Source organism: Protopterus annectens, chromosome 1.part0 (genome assembly GCF_019279795.1).
Source record: "Protopterus annectens isolate FY-2018-M chromosome 1.part0, PAN1.0, whole genome shotgun sequence".
Taxonomy (NCBI): Eukaryota; Metazoa; Chordata; order Ceratodontiformes; family Protopteridae; genus Protopterus; species Protopterus annectens.
The window spans coordinates 949,483,267-949,498,915 of NC_056725.1; the positions used below are offsets into that span (position 1 = coordinate 949,483,267).

A 15,649-nucleotide genomic window follows, 5' to 3' on the forward strand; every position below is an offset into this window, starting at 1 on the left:
AAAATACCTGACTCCTTTACATGAACATTGCAGGCTGTAGAGCTTTTACTTTGTTCCATATTCTGATGAATGCCTTATCTTTGAAGATTCTTTTAAGAGTTGTCAATAATCAGTGGATTGGGTAAAGAATCTTTTTTTCTGCATAGGAATTCAGGTGAACATAGAGAAATATTCAGCAATCTTTTCTCACATGGCAGTGTTTCTAGGCTGCCTCCTGGATACATCCTTTATGATGTTTTTCTTTCTGAAGGACAAAGTAGAAATTTACATGGTGCAATTTCTCTTGACATCTATTAAGAAATATCTTTGTATGGTATGTTTTATGGTCTATACAATGAGGAAAATTCAGTGGTTCCATAAATTAGTTTACACCCAACACTATACTTACTCTTGGGTAAGTACTGTCTGATCCCACTGATCTATCCACGTTTTATTTTCTAAGTCCTTCCCTGAGTATTCCTCTATCATTTCAGATTCTAGTACTGGGATTTGGAAAAAAGAGAGGCATTCTAGTGCATTTTCTAACTATTTCTTAACCCAGGTCTCCCCTTTTCCCTTTCAGCCCCTACTCAGCCTGTGAACAAAAATTTCTCAGACTTTGCATTGAGAGCTGTATCAAAGGGGGTGAAAGTTCAGGCTCTGTGAAACAAGCAGGACAGCCTAAAATGCATAAGTGTCAAAGAAATTATGGTACTAATAAATGCTTTCAAATCTCTAAAGCACCTTTGGGGTCCAGACCCTCTACAATTAATTACACAGTATACCACAGTGATGTGGTACATAAATGAATGCATGGAGATCAGATCCTACCCACTTTTCAGTCTGGCTATGGAAGTCTGTCATCTGGAAACTCTTTCTTACAGGCTACTTATATTCCATCAGAGCAGAATACTGTTGCAGACAAGCAGAGCAGGACCAGGCAGATTGCACAATCAGAAGTTGAACTCAGAGGTCTTCCAGGAATTGATCCAACTGTGGGGAACTCCTCAAATAGATCTGTTTGCCTCCATTCACAACAGATGGTTAAAGAATTCTGCTTTAGACTCCTTGCAAAAAGTCTTTGAAGTCAGATGCCTTTTCATTCCCATGGACAGAAATATTTCTGTATGCATTTCCATCCCTTCCTCTGATAACCAGGGTTATTTTAAAAACTCAGATGGACTCTTCCCAAATTCATTGTAGTGATGCTATTATACCCAGGCAAGAATGTTTTTCCTTTCTTTTGATCTATTGCAATTCTGACAAGCTTCCTCAAGTTTGATACACCCCAGTTTGGTCAATGTTTCAACTCACTGCTTGGATGATAGAATATTGCTACCTTTTGTGCATCTGTTCTCTGAGGATGTGCAGCAGATATTTAAGGAGGCTAACTAATCTGCTACTAGAAAATCAAATTTAGCTAAGTGACAAAGATTCTATAGTAGGTACCAAAGTAAGAAACAGAACCCCTTTCAGGGCCGGATGCCCATGGTTCTCTGTGAGTTATTTTCTGCCTTTCTTACTATTTTAGGAAGATTCACCTCTCAGCTATCTCTGCTTATCTGCCCATGGATCCCTCCCTTTCTGTCCTGCCTCAAGTTAAACAATTCTTGAAAGGGGTTTTACATATCCACACACCTAGAAGACGGGGAGGGGGGCTGCTGGGGGTGTTGCTGGGGGGATCCATTACCCTATCTAGAGCCTGATTTGACCATGATTCAGCTCTGATGCCTTTCATAGACTGTATTTTGCTCTTCTAAATGAGTATTTATTGATTAGGCTACATAGACGCATGCTTATATTTGTCTTAGATGTCATTACTGTTTCATTTTATTAATTATTGTTTTTTTGCATGTCTTTGAGACTATCTTATCTTGCAGCATAAATGGACTTTGAAAAGGTTCCCTTGTGGAACAATTTATCTATTCATTTGGTAGACAGTAAATGAATAAAGGTACTCAGAAAATGCAAGGGCAGAGACAAAGTTTATATGTGACTTTTAAGTCTGCCTGTATCCTAGATGTTTTCTGCTGCAAATGGAGAACTCTGACCAACAGTGTATAGGAGTAACAAGTTAAACCCTTAGGGAAGCTGCAGTGCAAAGCATTGCCACATGTAGCATCTTGCTAGCATCCTAGGGGAAATTAGGTTGCAGTTTTCATTCTTAGGAAACTCACAGGTTAGCTTTATAAGGTGTTGCCACATTTTAGCCCTCAACTCTGAAACCTCAGTTGGCAGTATTGCTTGCAATGCAAGCTGGATACCGGTGATGATTGTCAGATTTTATGCCCATTGAAGCATTGTTTGGGTTTTCTCTCCTTATGCTGGGATGGAGGCTTGAGTTATGAGGAGTATGACACCTGTGCCCTGGCCCAGCAATCAAGGAGCCTCAATCCTCACCACTAACACCAGAGAGGGTGTCTCATATGAGAGGAAAGGATAACCAATACGCAGAGTAAAGTGTAATTTCCCTTAAGAGCACACAGAGATCACAGTCAGTCTGGGGCTGGTGGCTTCCTTGCTCCACAGGTCCCCAATAAGACTCCCCAATGGCACAGCTATAGGGTCCAGATCTCAGCCTAGCTGGGCAAGCTAAAATCTTCAGCACCCTCTCTGTCCAACCAGTACTTTGTGTCCCTGCCCAAGTAGCTGACACACACACACACACACACTTTGAGATAAGAGTTTACACAACCACACAGACACTTCTGGGGAAGGCTGGCACTGGTTCTCCAGCTGTGCCACTTTTACCCAGACTATACAGCAGTACCACTTGCCACCACCCAGCTAATACTTATCAGTTACTCAAAGGCCCTTAAAAGAGTGTCCAATTATTACTGTGCAATATTATTATCCAATTGGTAGATGTGACTAAATACTCAAAGCTTATTGGAGTGACCTGGACAGTAAACGCTATAAATATGCAATGTACTCTAGAGCTTAAACTATCTCTACACAAACCAGTCACAGCTGAAAGGTTTTAAAATATTTAATAATAAATAATTAAAACCACAAAATATTACTTTCTACTATACAGTGCTAGTCAAAAGTTCAGAGATCACACAGAAATACTTAAAATAAATCAGTAGTACAGTTCTGACATCACAGAAAAACACATAGTCTAATCTTTCTAATTTCTAGTTATTGCTAAAAGAAAACACACTTCTAAAATAACTTACTTATAGAGCAAGGCAGAGTGCTGTGAGTTGGATAGTCAAGGCAAAATGTTTAATAATCTCTGGTTCTCACTGTTTAAATTGAAACTGCAGTTCTGCTAAAACATTACATCATCTTGTGAGTTGGATAGTCAAGGCAAAATGCTTAATAATCTCTGGTTATCACTGTTTAAATTGAAACTGCAGTTCTGCTAAAACATTACATCATATTTTACACTTCCCTGGTGTTCCCAGGCTACACATTAACTACATTTACATTCTTTTACACTTAGAACAATAAAGGACATTCCACATGTAAATTCTGGTCATTAACGTTAGCCTTAAAACAATAGACAGGAAGTCTTCATCTAGCCGGACTGGAGCCGACTTTAGATCAAAAGGTCACAACATGCTTTTACTGGGTCAGTAGAGAGCACGGTTGCCACATTTTTGTAACAGCATTTTTTCCATTTAAGACAGCAAGCCTGTGATTCACATTCATATTTACAAATGATAGAATTATGTATAAAATTCTATCTGGCTGGGCTGGCAGCCTTCACCCTTCTCTACCAGTCTTCACAATGAGGACTAGGAAACTATAGTTATTTATTTATTTATTTATTACCAACTACTCCCTGCTAAATGACTCAGTCCAAATTTATTTATTTGCAATTTTTTAACCAGGTAATGAACTGATCTACTGACCCTTTTAAGTTATGATCCAGGAATATTAAATAAACATTTCATGAAAGAGTTTAACAGTGATAATGATAAGTAGCATGGGTGCATTGAGATGTCACATAGGAAATTAGAACTTAATGCTAAATAAAAAAATATCTTAGATGGGAACAAAGTATGAACCCAGCTGAGAATCTAACAGACATCAAAACAGAGAAGAAGGTAAAAACATAAGAACACATTTGGTAAGTAGCAGAAGTATTCATAAATGTTACAAAAACTGAATGTTATTGATAAGCCAACAGAGGTTTTAGCAAATGTAATTAACTAGAAGTGAATACAAATGCACATTTGTTGGAAAGTATAATACATTAACATTTGAATGTAGGCATTATAATATTTTAGTTGTCATTGCTAAAGCAGTTACAGTTGGTTTCATTTCATAAATCTTTAAAGATTTTAAAACTAGTAAAGTTTAGCTTTTTACATTGTCTGGAATGTTGTTCCATATTGCAGGTTATTTTCTGGAGAAGGCTGTTTCACCTCTATCAGGTTTGATTTTTGCTATAGCTATAGAGACTCATCCTGACTTATTCCTAGGGAGTAGTTTACTTATCTAGTTGGGAGTTGTTTTTTCAATGGGGGACAGTAGACAGAGCAGAAAAGTTTATAAATCAAAGTAGTATGGAGAAAGACAGCCCTGTTTATAATGTGTAAAGATGCATACTTAAATCTGCTAGCAGTACAAATCTGATCATGTTTTCAATGGTTTGTAGTTTATGCATGTTATAGGCTGAGTGGAGGTTGTCCATATTCTAGCTTTGAAAGTGGTACATTTTTGGCTATGGCTTTGTGTGCAGTAGGAGATAGTATGTGAGAGACAGAGTAGCAAAGTTTCAGTTGTGTTAACATCTTTATGGAAATATTTTTGGTATTAAGAGAGATGGGGAGTGAACGGTCTAGGGTCTGACATAGATACTCTAGTTGTATAACAGTTGGAATGCAGTTTCCACTAACATCTGAGAATTATTGGAGGCATGTAGCAAGTTTTTGAAAGGGGAACAAAAAGCATTACATTAGTTTATTTTGAATTCAATAAGAGTTTGGTGTTTAATATTCAAGGGATACACCTGCCTAGAGCTTAGGCAGCAAGGACTCCTAGGCTTGGCTAGACTCTGTCATAAATCTGTCCTCAGTGTATATTGCTAAATTAAGAACATGGAGGTCTAATGTAAAGAAATTTATAAAGATGGAGACAAGTATGGACCCTAGGACACATCATCGGGAAACTCCATGTTAAGTGATGCATTTTCAGAGAATATGTTAATCGAATATATTTGAAAAGTTCTGTCCTTGAGGTAACTTTGTATCCATCTTATTGCATTTTTAGAGCAAAAGGTTGTCGTTAAAGGTCTCATGGGTCCTAGCCATCTCAATGAAAACACCTGTGGAAATAAACCTATTGTTTATATTGTTGTATAATGCATCAATGGCAGTGGAAAGCCATGTAGTTATTCAAAGATTTTTGTGATAGAACAGGTTAGAAATGGTCTGAAGTCTTTTAGAACCATAGGTGTCGATACTTTGGATAAAGGAATGATGATCAAATGTTTGACAGCTGAGGAAACCTCACCTGCAGTAAGTGATAAATTGTAGATGTGTGCAAAAGGTTTAGAAATTTTATCAGCTGAGATATTATGGAAAGTGAGATGAAGAGGGCTAACCTTTGAGCTAGTGGAATTTAGCTTCTGGAGAAAATATTTATTTTGTTTCACTATAATAGGAACAAAGTGTGGGGGGGGGGGCTGAATAATCAACAAGTGGGTATAATTCAAAAGGGCTGTCTGCCATCTCTGTAATGGAAGAGGTGGGAAAAGAGTCAGTAATATGTTTTATATATTCATTTTAAAACTGTCTAATTTTGCCCACCCAGAATCAAAACTTACCTCACTGGCATTTGAATACATATCAGCAATAAAATAATTCTGAACACCTGAACCCAAAACTTGCCTTGAGCTGCACTTGAGTACAAATCAGCAATAATGCATTGTGATTGAGCAGCGAAACTCTGACAAGAGCATGATATGAGTTGATACATCATGAAGTGCAGTAAATACCAGTTTTCATCAGGCTATTATAGTAACTAATCAGACACCAACAGCCAGCAATCGCAATACAAAAGACACTAAAATCTGAAGTAAATGATAGATGTTTATTCAGTATTCATTCTCAAGTATTTATGTTCATATTCAAACCGGTTTCGGCTACCTAGCCTTCGTCAGTGAATAGAGTTCTTCCTCCAATGAGAGTAGTGATTATTTATACACAGCCCCAACCAATGGAAAACATGGTATAATCCAGCATAATAGTTAAGTCACAGTGTCATGTTTAAAACATCAAAATTTACATGACAATATTACTGATAATGTATAAAACATAATAAAACATAACATAAAAAAAATTAAGAAATATATACAAACTAAATATACAATGTTATGTCAGCATTAATCAAAAATACATCTTTACTGCCAAGTATAATTCTACATAAAGAGGCAAATCCTATAAACCCCATGCCAAGCATAGAATATCACAACACATAACGTGTAAATATTGTAAAATATAGGACAACTTATATATGTCACAAAAGAGATAGCAAAAAAATATATATTTATATATATATATATATATATATATATATATAACATACCATATATGAACATGTTACCAAAAAACCCATGCCAAGCATAGAATATCACCACACATAACGTGTGAATAGTGTAGTATCAAGGACAACTTATATATATCATAAAAAATATAGCAAAAATATATATTTGTATATATATGTGACATACCATATGTGAACATGTTACCAAAATGGACATATGTCCTATAAAATTCTCCATTTTACAAATATTGTAAAATTCCTGCATGCCAAGTGAATCAATCTGGTATGTTTGATGATTAATCTGAAAACATGTTCAGCTATACATAAAATGTATACATTTGCTTAAACCGATTATAAACATATTCAGACAATAGAATATGTACCCATAGTAACTATATATAAAAATGTATACATTAACTTAAACCAATTATGAACATATACAGACCTCAAAAGAGTATGTACCCACAGCTACTAATAGCTGGTGGCTTTACCAAATATACATATCATCTCCAAAACTTTTACAAATGATCATTGAGACCTGGAGGAAACAATGCCCCAAGATTAATGATCAAATATTTTTCTTTATGATTTAAAATGGTATGCCAACCCTGTTGGTTGCCCTTGTCCCCTGTGATTTTTTCTATGTATTGCAATTGCTGGCCGTTGGTGTCTGATTTGTCAATGGTTTGGCCGAGTACACCACACTCGCAAAGCATTAAGTTCCTATTATAGTAATTACCCATCAAATCCCAGTTTAAGTCAGCTACATGCTTTACTGGTTAATGTATATAGTTAATGAAGTGACTTGACATAAAGGCTGTCCCCCGCAAAATGCCTGCTAAGTATTTTTAACAGCTCATGACTAAGCAATGAATGCTGCTCTCTTGACCCCATCCCATGCTAATACTGGACCTTTGTAATCCATATACAGTCACTGACTGCATATGATTGGACAAGTTCGCATGAAAGGCTTCAAATATAGTAATACTCCTCAAGAACTGTGAGACTAATCCTTACAAAGGACTGTAGCATCATTCAGCAAGTTATTTTGATGGAACCATTATAAATTACATCAACTATGTCAAGTTACCTTGCTGAACTATACTTCAAGATAATGCATTTTACCTTAAGACAGTACATCAAGTAGAACTTAATTGTTGTGTGTCATCCTTTTGAACTACTCTTTTCAGTCTTTTCCTCTCTCACATCTGCACTATAGAAACCCCTCTGTACCTTCTCTCCATTGGTAACTTGTAACTATTTCTCTAACCCTGTGAGAATGCTACCTAAATGTTTACGTCACAAGCTGTTAGTATACTACAGATAGAGGGAACCTAAGCCCCAACCATAGGCTCAGAATTTGAAAACCAGACTCCATTCCAGTGGCCTTTCCTCCACTGGGATTCAGCGGGATGGGTTATGGGAGGGAAGGCCCTAGAAAGGCTGCACTGTACGGCTCATCTGTACATATTTCACTGCCATCAGCAAGCTCATCATCTGAAAGTGTGGCCTCAACATTCAGTCTAGATGCATGAACTTTATAATACTCCTTATTCCCCATGAACTTTGAACTTTGTAAAGCCTTTCCCTGCAAACAGACAAATGACAAATAGCCACCACAGATAGAAAAGCAGTTCAATGAGGAATACACACACACTTATATAAATACACTTGCATGCACATGTATAGACAGTTGTCATTGCCATACAGTCTGCCAGCATATAACTGTTGGAGGAAACTAGAATAACTAAGACCCTATTCAAATACTGAGTTAGCATGCACACTCAAAGGGTACTGCAGCTGAGAATTAAACTGAGGGGGTAGGGGAATGCCCCAACTCTGCAAGGATGCACATAAGCTCAAGATCCTACCAATATTCTGCCAGCCTTGTGCCTCTTGAAAATCACAATCTCCACTGAGACGGGCATTGGGCATGCTGCTGGTGCATGCCCCTTTCCCTCACCTAAAAGAGAGGTGTGCACACCTCTCCTCTTCAATTTTATCTCCCCCCCACATTGGCTCCACTAAGACCTGGACTGCTAGTCAACTATGGGTCATCTCAGTCATAGTTATTGCATCAGCCTACAATGACATGGACACAACTTAGCATACAAAAAAGCTTCAGAAATGTATACGTGTAAATCCACAAAATGGATAATCCAAACAAGACACGCCAACAAGCCCCAAAAGGATGAACGCAGTTTTATTTTTATAAAAAAGAGCATTTTCACCGCAGACAATGATGCAGCTTCATCAGAAAAAACAACACAACCACTCAACGCAAATTTAAATAAAAAAAGCAGGAAGTGACTAAAGGAAACGTCACAAACAGCATATACTTAGATAATTACTATCCATTCACTACGATCCTAAAAGATACATATATACAATAGTAAATACAGTACTAAAACAAGCAATGAAATAAATATTACATCCACTTTAATAAAAAAAATTTTAAGATTAATAAGCCTAAGCTCATATAAACAAAAAATTATATAAAAATTATCTACCTCTTGATAGGACTAACAGCAATATGGCAAATGGGCAAATTATAGCAATAAACCTAAATAACTTTGCTAACTATCTCAAGTAACTCCGCAATTTTAAAACTGCAGTAATATTGCAGTTTTCATTCAGACCCGGAGCTTTGAAGGCGTCCAAGGAAAGCTGCCATTCAAGCTCACGGGTCTCTAATAGGAGTGATAAGGGGCCACCTCTAATACCACCTTGTATGTGGTCAATCCCCATAAAGCTGAATGAATGCCCTGGGTTTTTTTCAACATGCTTAGCCAACGCGTTATTGCTCTTATTTTTTTTTATTGCGTAAACGTGTTGGTATATACGTTCTCTTAGCTTGCGGTCCGTCTTTCCAATATAGAAAGCTGGGCAGCAATCGCAGAAGGCAGCATACACAACGGAACAAGTTTGACAGTTTATCCTATAGTGTATTTGGTATTTTCTGTTTCCAATATGAAAAGAACTTCCAGGTTTTATAAACCTACAGTAGTTACAGGAACCACACTTAAGGGTACCTTTTTGTCTACAAAAAGAAAAGTTAAACACTTTTCTTTGTAAAAGGTCCTTAAGATTACTGCCCCTTTTGTATACTACCAAAGGGGACGGTCCCAGTTTTTCCAAAAGGTCAGCAGAACTGGCAATGAAATGCCAGTTCTTTTGGATAATTGAACAAATAGCCAAAGCATTAGTATTATATGTAGTAATGAAACTTAGACTAAACTGTTTACCAACACTAGTAGGTGCCACATCAACAGTTAGAGAAGAAATGTCCTCAACTGGGGAAACCTCACCTTGCACTTCAGATCTTCGAAGTTCATCCTGATCAAGGAGAGGTCTGAAAAAACCTTCAAATCTTTTCTGGCTAACTTCATTAAACAATTCCTCCACCAATTGTACAAGGTAACCACGGTTGCAAAACAACTCCTTCAAAAACCTACATTCATTAAGAAATTACTAATGCTTTGGCTATTTGTTCAATTATCCAAAAGAACTGGCATTTCATTGCCAGTTCTGCTGACCTTTTGGAAAAACTGGGACCGTCCCCTTTGGTAGTATACAAAAGGGGCAGTAATCTTAAGGAACTTTACAAAGAAAAGTGTCTAACTTTTCTTTTTGTAGACAAAAAGGTACCCTTAAGTGTGGTTCCTGTAACTACTGTAGGTTTATAAAACCTGGAAGTTCTTTTCATATTGGGAACAGAAAATACCAAATACACTATAGGATAAACTGTCAAACTTGTTCCGTTGTGTATGCTGCCTTCTGCAATTGCTGCCCAGCTTTCTATATTGGAAAGACGGACCGCAAGCTAAGAGAACGTATATACCAACACGTTTACGCAATAAGAAAAAATAAGAGCGATAACGCATTGGCTAAGCATGTTGAAAAAAACCCAGGGCATTCATTCAGCTTTATGGGGATTGACCACATACAAGGTGGTATTAGAGGTGGCCCCTTATCACTCCTATTAGAGACCCGTGAGCTTGAATGGCAGCTTTCCTTGGACGCCTTCAAAGCTCTGGGTTTGAATGAAAACTGCAATATTACTGCAGTTTTAAAATTGCGGAGTTACTTGAGATAGTTAGCAAAGTTTTTTAGGTTTATTGCTATAATTTGCCCATTTGCCATATAGCTGTTAGTCCTATCAAGAGGTAGATAATTTTTATATAATTTTTTGGTTATATGAGCTTAGGCTTATTAATCTTAAAAAATTTTTTATTAAAGTGGATGTAATATTTATTTCATTGCTTGTTTTTGTACTGTATTTACTATTGTATATATGTATCTTTTAGGATCGTAGTGAATGGATAGTAATTATCTAAGTATATGCTGTTTGTGACGTTTCCTTTAGTCACTTCCTGTTTTTTTTATTTAAATTTGCGTTGAGTGGTTGTGTTGTTTTTTCTGATGAAGCTGCATCATTGTCTGCGGCGAAAATGCTCTTTTTTATAAAAATAAAACTGCGTACATCCTTTTGGGGCTTGTTGGCGTGTCTTGTTTGGATTATCCGTTTTGTGGATTTACACTTGTCTTTTTATTTGTGCTTGGTTTGTGGTGTTTATGGCTTCGGGTAGCCCTGCGAGCCCTACCAGCCCCAACATTTTTGCGACAGTTTCCAATGAAGCTGAAAAGGAAGGGACAGATGTTTCCATTTTGTTGCTGTCACTTACGCAAAAAATTGAGCAACTTAATGCTCGTATGGATTCTTTCCAGCAAGGGATGCCTTGCCTTACACAACCAGGACGTAATTTTGGTTCTACCTATGGACAATTTACTGGTGAGTCTTTTATTCCGGCAGGCCAGCCGGTTCCTTTGAGCTCTTCTAACGGACTTTTTCAGCCTGCTAACACATGTCCATTGTCGGTCAATAGCTCCATTGGTAATGGGAGTGGAGTTCGTTTTTCATTTGGACATCGACCTGAAGATGGGGGCGTTGTTTTTAGTGGCGCTCATGGGTCTTCAAGACCGGCGGTTCAACCAGCTCCTTTATGTGGGGCTTCTAACGCTCCTACAGGTCGCATTTCCTCGTTTTCCCTTTCCGAATGGATGGGAAACACAGGTACTTTTTCTTTTTTGCCTTTTAATGAGACTAACATAGCAGGGCAAAATATTGGACAGCAAGGGTCTCGAGGTGAGAATATTTCTGATAGATTAAAGGCCCTTGATGGCAAATTGCTTAAGTTAAAAAAACTCCAATTGGAGTGTGCTTATTTTCAACAGTGTCTCAATGAGAATTTGATTCCTAAGGGTCTAAGGAATTGTTTTTCACCTTCTGGTTTATTGTTGGACCTTCCTTTTTATACCGAACTTAAAGCTCTGTTTCAGGAACAAGGGGCGCAATTGTTACAACTGATTATAAAACACTATTCATTACATATCAGTAACCTTACGGAGGAAATTAATTCTCTTGACATCGCAATTAAACTTGATACTGACTTTATGCAATTTAAATACGATTATAATCGTATTTTTGTCAGCATAGATGCTTTATTGGAGAAATTAAAAAATAATAAAAACAAGAAGCTTATCAGGGACAGATTTGCTTATCAGCAAAACAAAGCTTACCCTAATTTGGAGATTAAGGCTACGGATAGTGTTTATCCATATCAAGATGACCCTGTCATCCCTAATGACCGTGGGGATGATGTCCTTGAGACCGATACCCCTGATGGTTCAGGGGAAGTTTTTAATCCAGGGGTCAGGCGAAGTAACAGAGGGAAACCTAATCAAAATAGAAAAAACGGACAAAACAAAATGGGCCCCCCTCCTTACAACAACAGGGGGGTTTTTTTAGGGACACGGAGCAACAAGACATTTGTGAGCAAGAAGACAAACAGATTCAACTAGCTCCTAATCCCATGCAGAATGGTGTTCCGGCTTCTGTTCATCCCAGGATTATTACTAACCAAAAAGGTGACTTTAAGATTTACAATTTCTCCACAGCCGATATTGACCCTGAACTGGTTGATTTATTAGCCCTTGGCTATACTTTTGTTCCCTCTACTATAGGCAATTTAGCTAAAGTTATCATCGATTTAAAGACTTTTACTCGTAAACTCAATTTGAAACTGTTTTTCAGTGACCAAGTTTCTAGTGCATTGATGGGACTGAAAATGCCTAGCTCTTTTAACCCGCCCTTACATGGCAATTTGCAACTTTTTGAAACTATGTGTGAAGTTGATATTAGACATCTTTTTTTGTCAACACAAGGAAAAATTGATTTTTCTAAGTTTAATATCACTAAGGAGCAGGTAGTAGGGCTCCGTCAATGAAGTGATTTGCCAATACGGGTTATTAAACCAGATAAGGGCGGAGGTTTAGTGATATTTGATGAGTTTGAATACAAGGAAAGGATGCTTCTTATTTTAAACAGTTCAGCTTATGGTGAGGCCTCTTTAAATGAGGTTAATGTCTCTCATAGTAGAATTAGAGGTTATTACAGGGATTTATTTCTGGCTGGGAAGATAGATGTGGATGTATACAACTTTATGGATATTTTTCCGCCTAAAATTCCTGTGATGTTCGGCATCCCTAAGATTCATATGGATGCCTCTAACCCCCCTATGAGAGCTTTGGTCGATGGTCGTTCATCGATGACTCACCCTTGTTCAAGATTTATAGACAGTATTCTGTCTAAATATCTTAAATTGATTCCAAGCATCTGCAAAGATTCTTGGACATTCTTGAGCAATATTAACAACATCCCTTTTGATAGTTGCAACAACTTACTAACTATTGATGTTGTTGATTTGTACACTTCCATTCCACACTTGGAAGCAGTTGAATGGATTGGGATTTTGTTAGCTGAAATGGGAGCAGCAAATCTTGAAATTAGTTTGGTCACTGAGTTGTTAGAGATCGTCCTCACATCTAATTTTTTCATCTTCGATAAGGAGGTTTATTTACAAAAGCAAGGGGTGGCCATGGGCTCCCCTTGTGGGGCAAGTGTTGCCAACCTCTTTGTCGCGTACTGGGAGAAATATTTCCTTATGTGTAAACCTGAGTTGATGAAGTATGTCACTTTTTATACCAGATTTTTGGATGACATCTTTATTTTATTTCAAGGAGAGGCTAGTTAAGCAGGTGAATTTGTTCAAGCAATTAATCAAACTACTGCCTTCTTAAAATTTACATATAAATTTTCTACAACAGAGATTGACTATCTCGATGTTAAGCTGGTCAAGGATTTAAACAAAAATGTCTTTATTTCATCTATTTACAGAAAGCCGACATACTGTAATTCATTTCTACACTTTTCTAGCTCACATCCCTTTAGACAGAAGCGGTCTATAGTTAAGGGTCAGTTTGTTTGTGCAGTAAGAATGTGTAGTACCTTGACTGACTTTCTTAATGAATGTACGTTTTTGAAGGAGTTGTTTTGCAACCGTGGTTACCCTGTACAATTGGTGGAGGAATTGTTTAATGAAGTTAGCCAGAAAAGATTTGAAGGTTTTTTCAGACCTCTCCTTGATCAGGATGAACTTCGAAGATCTGAAGTGCAAGGTGAGGTTTCCCCAGTTGAGGACATTTCTTCTCTAACTGTTGATGTGGCACCTACTAGTGTTGGTAAACAGTTTAGTCTAAGTTTCATTACTACATATAATACTAATGCTTTGGCTATTTGTTCAATTATCCAAAAGAACTGGCATTTCATTGCCAGTTCTGCTGACCTTTTGGAAAAACTGGGACCGTCCCCTTTGGTAGTATACAAAAGGGGCAGTAATCTTAAGGAACTTTTACAAAGAAAAGTGTCTAACTTTTCTTTTTGTAGACAAAAAGGTACCCTTAAGTGTGGTTCCTGTAACTACTGTAGGTTTATAAAACCTGCAAGTTCTTTTCATATTGGCAACAGAAAATACCAAATACACTATAGGATAAACTGTCAAACTTGTTCCGTTGTGTATGCTGCCTTCTGCGATTGCTGCCCAGCTTTCTATATTGGAAAGACGGACCGCAAGCTAAGAGAATGTATATACCAACACGTTTACGCAATAAAAAAAATAAGAGCAATAACGCGTTGGCTAAGCATGTTGAAAAAAAACCCAGGGCATTCATTCAGCTTTATGGGGATTGACCACATACAAGGTGGTATTAGAGGTGGCCCCTTATCACTCCTATTAGAGACCCGTGAGCTTGAATGGCAGCTTTCCTTGGACGCCTTCAAAGCTCCGGGTTTGAATGAAAACTGCAATATTACTGCAGTTTTAAAATTGCGGAGTTACTTGAGATAGTTAGCAAAGTTTTTTAGGTTTATTGCTATAATTTGCCCATTTGCCATATTGCTGTTAGTCCTATCAAGAGGTAGATAATTTTTATATAATTTTTTGGTTATATGAGCTTAGGCTTATTAATCTTAAAAAATTTTTTATTAAAGTGGATGTAATATTTATTTCATTGCTTGTTTTAGTACTGTATTTACTATTGTATATATGTATCTTTTAGGATCGTAGTGAATGGATAGTAATTATCTAAGTATATGCTGTTTGTGACGTTTCCTTTAGTCACTTCCTGCTTTTTTTATTTAAATTTGCGTTGAGTGGTTGTGTTGTTTTTTCTGATGAAGCTGCATCATTGTCTGCGGCGAAAACGCTCTTTTTTATAAAAATAAAACTGCGTTCATCCTTTTGGGGCTTGTTGGCGTGTCTTGTTTGGATTATCCGTTTTGTGGATTTACACTTGTCTTTTTATTTGTACTTGGTCTGTGTTCAGAAATGTATACGGTTGATAGCCAGTACATGGAGTTTACCTGCCTGATTTTTAGCATATGTTTACCGTACTTGATATTAATGGAATAAAGATGTTCCCTTATACGGTCCTTAAACTTCCGATTGCTCTTCCCCACATAGAATGAAGAGCATGTGACACAATGCGCTAAATAAATAACATATTTAGTGTCACAGCTAGCAGAGACTTTAAAATAAAATCTTCTGTCATTATCATGGTTCACAAAAACATTATCTGTCTCAATATATGTGCAACAAAGTATTAGTTTAGTTTAATGGTGTGCACATTTATGCAACAGGCTTATTGTACGTTTTTTATTTTTCCCCTAATAGATTTGTTTTTCAACTGAATTGTACAGGTTATAGGTCACATTAAAGGTGGGAAAAGTTTTGAAATGGTTTATTGTGGTCTCATTTTTTATATCACAAAAAAC

General features: G+C 37.1%; 1 protein-coding gene across 13 annotated transcripts in view; it reads left to right on the forward strand.

Moving 5' to 3' along the window:
• Window positions 1-15,649, forward strand: part of LAMA2 (laminin subunit alpha 2) — a 4,753,606-nt gene that overhangs the window by 4,033,459 nt on the left and 704,498 nt on the right. The gene's annotated exons all lie outside the window — the stretch shown is intronic.